Raw genomic sequence first — 7231 nt, forward strand, 5'->3', positions numbered from 1 at the left:
CCAAACAAATAAAAGCCCTTTACTCTGTAATGAATGAGACAAATTCAACACCTTTGTTATGGAACATTTGCTGTGACAGCCAATTCAATAATGCAGTAATTTCCAGCCTTTTAAGCTGAAACCTTCATGAGTTTGTGGACTTTGTGACTCCTCCTTCATGTCCTCAAAGTGCCATGTTACTTTAAAAAATATTAAAGTGAATTCAAATTAAATATTGATTTGAGAATTTTATAACCCCTCTTGAGATCTCTGGAAATACCCAAGGGTGTCACAAAGCCCAAGCTGGCAATCACTGCCTTAAGGACTTATTTCCCACTCTTTCCCCTGTGATTATAGATGTAGGAACTTATCCCAGAGTTCTGAGTTTATGTGGATCCAAAGAAGTTAGTTGCTAATTTTTAAACTACTGTATTCCTAAAGTCCTTAAGAAGAGTCATAGATTAGAATATACATTGTCCAACAGGCAGTAAACTTATGAAAAGCCTAAGGAATTCATAGAACAATGCTACTTTACTGCTTGTTAATCCTGCCTCAGCCCCATGAAGTAGACAGGTGGCTAAAATCTTTCCTCTGATTACAGTTCCTTCCAGTACTGCGGGGCTGAGGGGCTGCTGGGCACCATGTAAGGATAGAATGCTGACTGGAATGTTAACAGTGAATCTGGGGAAAGGAGAAACATATCCATGGCTATTGGGTGCTTGGTAGTGCTGACAAGACTATTGTTTTGTCCTTACAAAAACCATAGGTGGTACATATTACTATCCCAATTTTAACGATGAGGATTCTGAAACAGTTCAAGTTGTAACACCCAAGCCTCAGTCTGCTGGGCACCTCCCCCCACCCCAGGAGGCCGGGAGGCTGTTCCCTGCTTCTGCTGTGGGAGAGCAAGCAGTAAAGCAGCCCTGGCTTAAACTGTTACCGTACACACCTGACGTGTGTCTGTAACCGTATTCCCATTTAGGATTTCTAGATATTTCCAGATTCCTAGAAATCCAGCACCTTTAAACTTTGTTAACTGTGAGAATAGCAGACCCATTACACTCTGGAGGTGACTGGGTGGTTCAGCAACTGCAGAGCTATGGAAGTCAGGAAGGGTGAGCAGACGCACATCCACGGCTCAGTCCCCCAAGGCAATGGCACTGTGTGACAGCACTATCCAGGAGAACTTGCTGGGAAGATGGAACATTCTCTATCTGCACTGTCCAAGTGCTGTTGTACTGTATATAGCCTGGCACTGTAGATTGGGAGAAAGTAATATGATGATAGATTTAAGTGTTATCAAAATACAAGAGCGAGGCCTTGGTGAGGGAAATGAGCCAGTGCTCCCTGAGCCACATTGCTATGAAGCCCTAGAAATGTGGCTAATGCGTCTAAGGAATTAGATTGCTGATTTTAAACAGCCACATGTGGCTCATGACCACCACAGGTACAGAGGAAGGGATCACCTCTGGGAGATCTCAGGGCCTCAGTTCCTCATCTTCAGTATGACAAGGTGGAGCTTGAAACTGTTATTCTGTGAATATGGTAGCATGCGTGTGACAGAGCTGACTGTAGGGGAAGAAAAGTGATTTTCCATTCAGAAATTCTTCAGTCCTTTGGTGTATGGGCACAAGACGAAGGCTATTTCTGAAGCCCAAAATCATGCCTGTATTTCCTTTTTATTTTTAAAATTTTCTTACTGGCAGGATAAACCAGGTATCATGTCTGTGATTTTTTTTTTTTTAATTTAGCAAAGCTTTAAGAATATCCAGCTCAAGAATTCCACACTATCCAGGCAGTTAGGAGTGCCTAGATGGATACAGAATACAGGGGTAAGAGAACGGGGGAGTGGTTTCTCAGGTCTGAAGGTAATTTCCATCACGCCAGGACAAACAGTGGCTATGACAAAGGAGTAATTGGAAACATACTGATATCTAGCATAGGGAAAAGTGGCCCAGCTCTGGAAGGCACCTCTTACCCAGCTCCCATCTGCTTTGGGCAGCTAATGTCGGACCTCTTGCCCCACTGTGGCTCTATGTTAGGTCCCAGCTTTTATGGGGCGACCCAGGAACCTTACAGCACTGGTAGGAGTGTGGGCTCAGGGGTCAGCAAGTTTGGATTTGAGTCCCGGCTCTGCTAGTCAGAATTTACATGTACAGATGACCTTTCGGGGCCTCAGAACTCTCCTCCGTAAAATTGAGGTGATTATGGTATCTGCTTTACAGGTTGGTTTGATGTTCAAGTGAGATACCTGACAGATAGTGCACCCTCCATAAATACTGCCACCGTGTGGCAAAAAGCCCAGGGCAGGAGGAGTGCTAGCTCCTTTCCCTCACCAGGGTCTAGCCCTTAGTATTTGGTTAACACTTAAACCTATAATCCACAGTGCCATGCTGTGACATCCGGTAGAACTTCCATAGTCGACCACCTCCTTAAGTTGATCAAATTTTCATAGACCAGACATGTGCCAATACAACAGGCCTAGTTCCTTATGCTGACTACTTCCATATGTTGACCAATTTGTTATAGTCCCTGAGCTGGTCAACTTACAGACATTCTACCCTATGTACCTACATCTAGTAAGCTGTATAATAAAGCATTCAGTCCAACATGCATTGTAAACATTACATGGTTAGAGATGAGTTAGTTAAGAGATAAAATTAAGTAAAAAATGACCAACAAGTATCATAATGGAATGTCCAATTCCATAATGCGATGTCTATAGAGAGAGGTTATAAAAGGGTTTATGGGCGGCACTCATAGCTCAGTAGGTAGGGCTCCAGCCACATACACCCAGGCTGGTGGATTCGAACCTGGCCTGGGCCAGCTAAACAAAAACAACTGCAACAAAAAAATAACCAGGTGCCTGTAGTCCCAGCTACTTGGGAGGCTGAGGCAAGAGAATTGCTTAAGCCCAAGAGTTCGAGGTTGCTGTAAGTTGTGACACCACAGCACTCTACTGAGGGTGACCTACTGAGTAGTGAGACTCTTGTCTCAAAAAAAAAAAAAGGGTTTATGTTCCATAACTTTGTTTTTCATTTTCTTCTTAGAAGCATCAACAAAATGAAGAACTCTATAATTATTTAACAAATCATATACCATACTCTCCCAAATAGTTAGCTGAGGATGCTATTCTTTTAAACTGTAAACTTATATTGGAAAAAGGTCAGGAATTTTTTTTTGTTGCCTGAAAAGATCAATGGAGTCCCAGAAAAATAACCTCTAGACCAGTGCCATTTGAAGTGTAGTACTAACCCTAACCCTAATCCTGGTGGGCTGGTGCTGTCTATGGACTGTTGCTGATGTGTAACAAAACAGAAATTAAGCACTTCAAAACATGTATGGCAATTTGACATTGCCATGATCACTGGGATTATATTTTATATGTCTTTTTAAAATTATTTCATTCTTCTAATTATTTTTAATGTGTCCTATAAAAGTATTACTTGTGATGTACTGGGGGGAACTTGTCCATCACCCAGACAGCCTGAGAAGCAATGACATGGACCACAGTCTACAGTGTCCACAGATACACTGTGTGCAGCGTACACACATGCACATATGACCTGTGTGTGCGCAGCTAATCAGCAGATGCAGTCACTCATGAATGCCTTATTCATGAGGCTATGTCCTTAACTAACTTTCTAAAAGGATGACAATAACAAAAGTAGAAAGAACATGGGCCCTGGGTGCAGACACACTGGAGTTCTCAAGTTCTGACTGTACCACTTTATCTATCTATGTCCTTCAACAAACTTCTCTTACCTTGTCTGAGTCTTTCTTCAGCTGAAAATGGAAATAATAATGAAAGACATCACACATTAGTTGTGAGGTTCGAATGAAAAGCATAGAAAATGCTTAGTAATGATGGATCTCTAATAAATGTTGATAATCTATCCCTTTCTCCTTTCGATCACTGCCTTTTTGGAAAATAGATCAAATCTAAAAAATAAACAAATGCCTCAGATTATTTGTAGAAGAAACAGAAGAGCAGCTCACTGAATGTGTCTTCCAAGATTTATCCTAGTAAATGCACACTACTCATCCCAAATCTCTGGTGACCTACTGAGGTATCACATTCAGGCATCAGAACAAAAATATGCAAGGTTATCTTAAAATGACTTGACTCCTAGACCAGAGAAAGACTGAAGATTTTTGAGCAAAAACCATGCCCACCAGAGGAGGTGAGATAATGATCAATAACAATAGATTGGAAAAATGGCAGTCACAGAGAGGAAAAAGTTGGCAGGGCCTGCATAAAGGAAGCAGGTGAGGGGTCATCCCATTAGCAAGGTTAGCACTAGGGAGTGTTTGCATTTAATATTGGCCTCACAACATTAAAAATACATAAATTCTATAACAATTTCCCTTTGTTCAGTTTCTGTTCACCAAGCAAACTTTTTATTATAATTTGACCCCTCATATATCTGTCTTCTGAGAGAGAATCTGCAGGTCGTATCAGTTCAAATGTTTTTATCCTTAGGCCAATTATATTTTTGGCTGTGAATCACTATGTTAACTGATTATATGAAACAACTAATGGAAGCCAGGTCATCTTATGGTACAACAACAAAAATCAGTGTTCTGAGTCACTAAGCCAAGAGTTACACCCAAATGGTTCACTCTTCAATGTCATGCCACCTAGTAAGGTCTCTCAGAGGGCAGCTTGCTCCTGGGGTCAACTAAAAATACCTGTCTTACTGAAGGCTTCCTCAAAATTCTGTATCCATGGGCGGCACCTGTGGCTCAGTGAGTAGGGTGCTGGCCCCATATACCTAGGGTGGCAGGTTCAAGCCTGGCTCCGGCCAAACTGCAACAAAAAAATAGCCAGGCGTTGTGGTGGGTGCCTGTAGTCCCAGCTACTTGGGAGGATGAGGCAAGAGAATCGCCTAAGCCAAAGAGCTGGAGGTTGGTGTGAGCTGTGATGCCTCAGCACACTACTGAGGGCAACAAAGTGAGACTGTCTCTTAAAAAAAAAAATTCTATATCCATTATGTTATCTGTACATAGGATCCTGCTTTAGTTGTACAAAAAAAAAAAAAAAAAGCTAATTTATGAAATTGTACAGCTCTTAACTCTAGGGAATAATCTCATGTAGAATAATACAAGATTCTGTTTCTTGACATCATTTCAGGGTCTTAATTCATCCACCTGTTTAGCTATATTGATGTAATCCATCATCTATTTCAACTCTCTTAAAAAAAACTCTGAAATTTCCAAATTTAAAAAAAGCCATAAATTCAAATATTGTCCTAAATGTCAGATACTCCCCTATAATTCAGCCCTAAGTATTATTGGAAAACTATATAACTAATTCACAAAGCATTTTTTGTGATATGCAAAATGCATTTTAAGACCTTTTAAAAATAACACTTGAATGATACAATTGTTTAAGCATGGTGACCTACGCTACATCTCACCCACACGTTTGGTGTCAAATAGTCCAACTTGCTAACAACAGTAAGCTTTTGTAGGCACCTAGTGTAAGCAGTGACACAACAAAGAGCTCTGTTATGCTCTATAACTTCACACCTATGGCAATATGAAGCACAAAGCCAATTTTTAACCACCTATGAAGGGCAGAGTCAGTTTTACTGAGTGGTCATTTAAACTGTGTGAAGGCCTTTAAAAACACAGAGCAAGGGAGGAGGAAGAGAGGGGAGAGGGAAAATGGGAGGAATGTAGGAGGGAAAGAACTGGTTACAAGAGTTATCTGTAGATTGCTTGATGGAGATTACCCTGAATGAAATGAAAACAACATGAATACACCAAAAATATCACAAGTAATGCTTTTAATTCTGTAGCTTATTACAGTACTCACATAACAGAAAATGACAAATTTTATTTAAAAATAAACATGAAAAATAATATCCTGGAAGTCTGTTGTTCTTTTTCTCTCTTTAGCTGATTTTACTGTGATGGTTACCCCTGGCTAGTTGGCCCACTGGGAGTTGCTTCCTTGTGTCTGCAGCACACCTGCACGCCAGCTCAGGTAGGGCCCAGTAGCTGTCCTCACTCGGATGACCCTGCCTACTGCAGCAGACTGAGCATGCGTCATTCACACATGCATTTTGTACTATATAGACTGCCTCTTGGAGAAGAACTTGGTGAGCATAAGCACTAATACTTCTGATATATTTGTATCACCAAGAAACATAATTATTTCAAAAATCAGATTCAACTATAACAGAAAGGATGTTAGAATTTCTGTTTATACTTGAAAAATAGTTAGCATAATAAATATGAATGGGAGATATGTCCTTTGATTTTATATAAAAGTCCATGTAAAGGCACAGATTGAATTTAGCAAATTTAAAAAAAAAAAGCAAAGCTCCTAATATTAAAAGACATCTGGCAAAAATACTGACCTACAGCTTCCAAGAGGAAATATCATTTGAAATTCAATCTAGAAAGTTGCAAATGGGGATCCATGCACTTATTCAACAAGATAGAGAAACTTCACTAAATTTGGCTCAGGACAGCACAATGCCAAAATTCTCTATATGTCCCTCCCCCTTATCCTGGGAAAAATGGATTCTTCATTTTTTATAAATCCTATCACAGCAAAAAACCCTGAGTTGATTCTCAAGATCAAATAAGCACCGTCTTGACCCTTCAATTGTTTGGCCATGTCCAAACCTTCCTTCAGATCTACGTTTTGGCCTCCTTTCCTTGGGGTCACAGCTCACGGTCCCTCATTTCACTCCAAAGTTTAACATCATAAACCAAGAAAAAAAGATTTGCTCTCTGTAAAGAAAATCACAAATCTGTTTTGTAAAAAATTATTACAAACATAGATAAATAATATTTAAAAATGGGTCAGGTGGGCAGCGCCTGTGGCTCAGTGAGTAGGGTGCCGGTCCCTTATACCAAGGGTGGCAGGCTGGAACCCGGCCCCAGCCAAAACTGCAACAACGACAAAAAAAAGGGGCAGTGCCTGTGGCTCAAGGATTAGGGCGCCAGCCCCATATACTGGAGGTGGTGGGTTCAAACCCAGCCCTGGCCAAAAAAAAACTGCCAAAAAAAAGAGTAAAAATGGGTCAGTTAATACTCTCAAAATATCACAAGAGGTTAAATACCTTAAATTTCAAAATACAAAAAGACATGTATATACACAAATCTTATCAAAACTTTAAAATATAATATTAAGAAATGTTTTTCTTTATCACAGTTATTAACTAGCCAGTTGGTCATTCTTAAAAAATAAGTGACCCACATCATGAGCCCCATAGCGTGGGAGAGGATGGCTCCC

This window comes from Otolemur garnettii, unplaced genomic scaffold, assembly GCF_000181295.1.
Source record: "Otolemur garnettii isolate 467f Iridium unplaced genomic scaffold, OtoGar3 scaffold00222, whole genome shotgun sequence".
Lineage (NCBI taxonomy): Eukaryota > Metazoa > Chordata > Mammalia > Primates > Galagidae > Otolemur > Otolemur garnettii.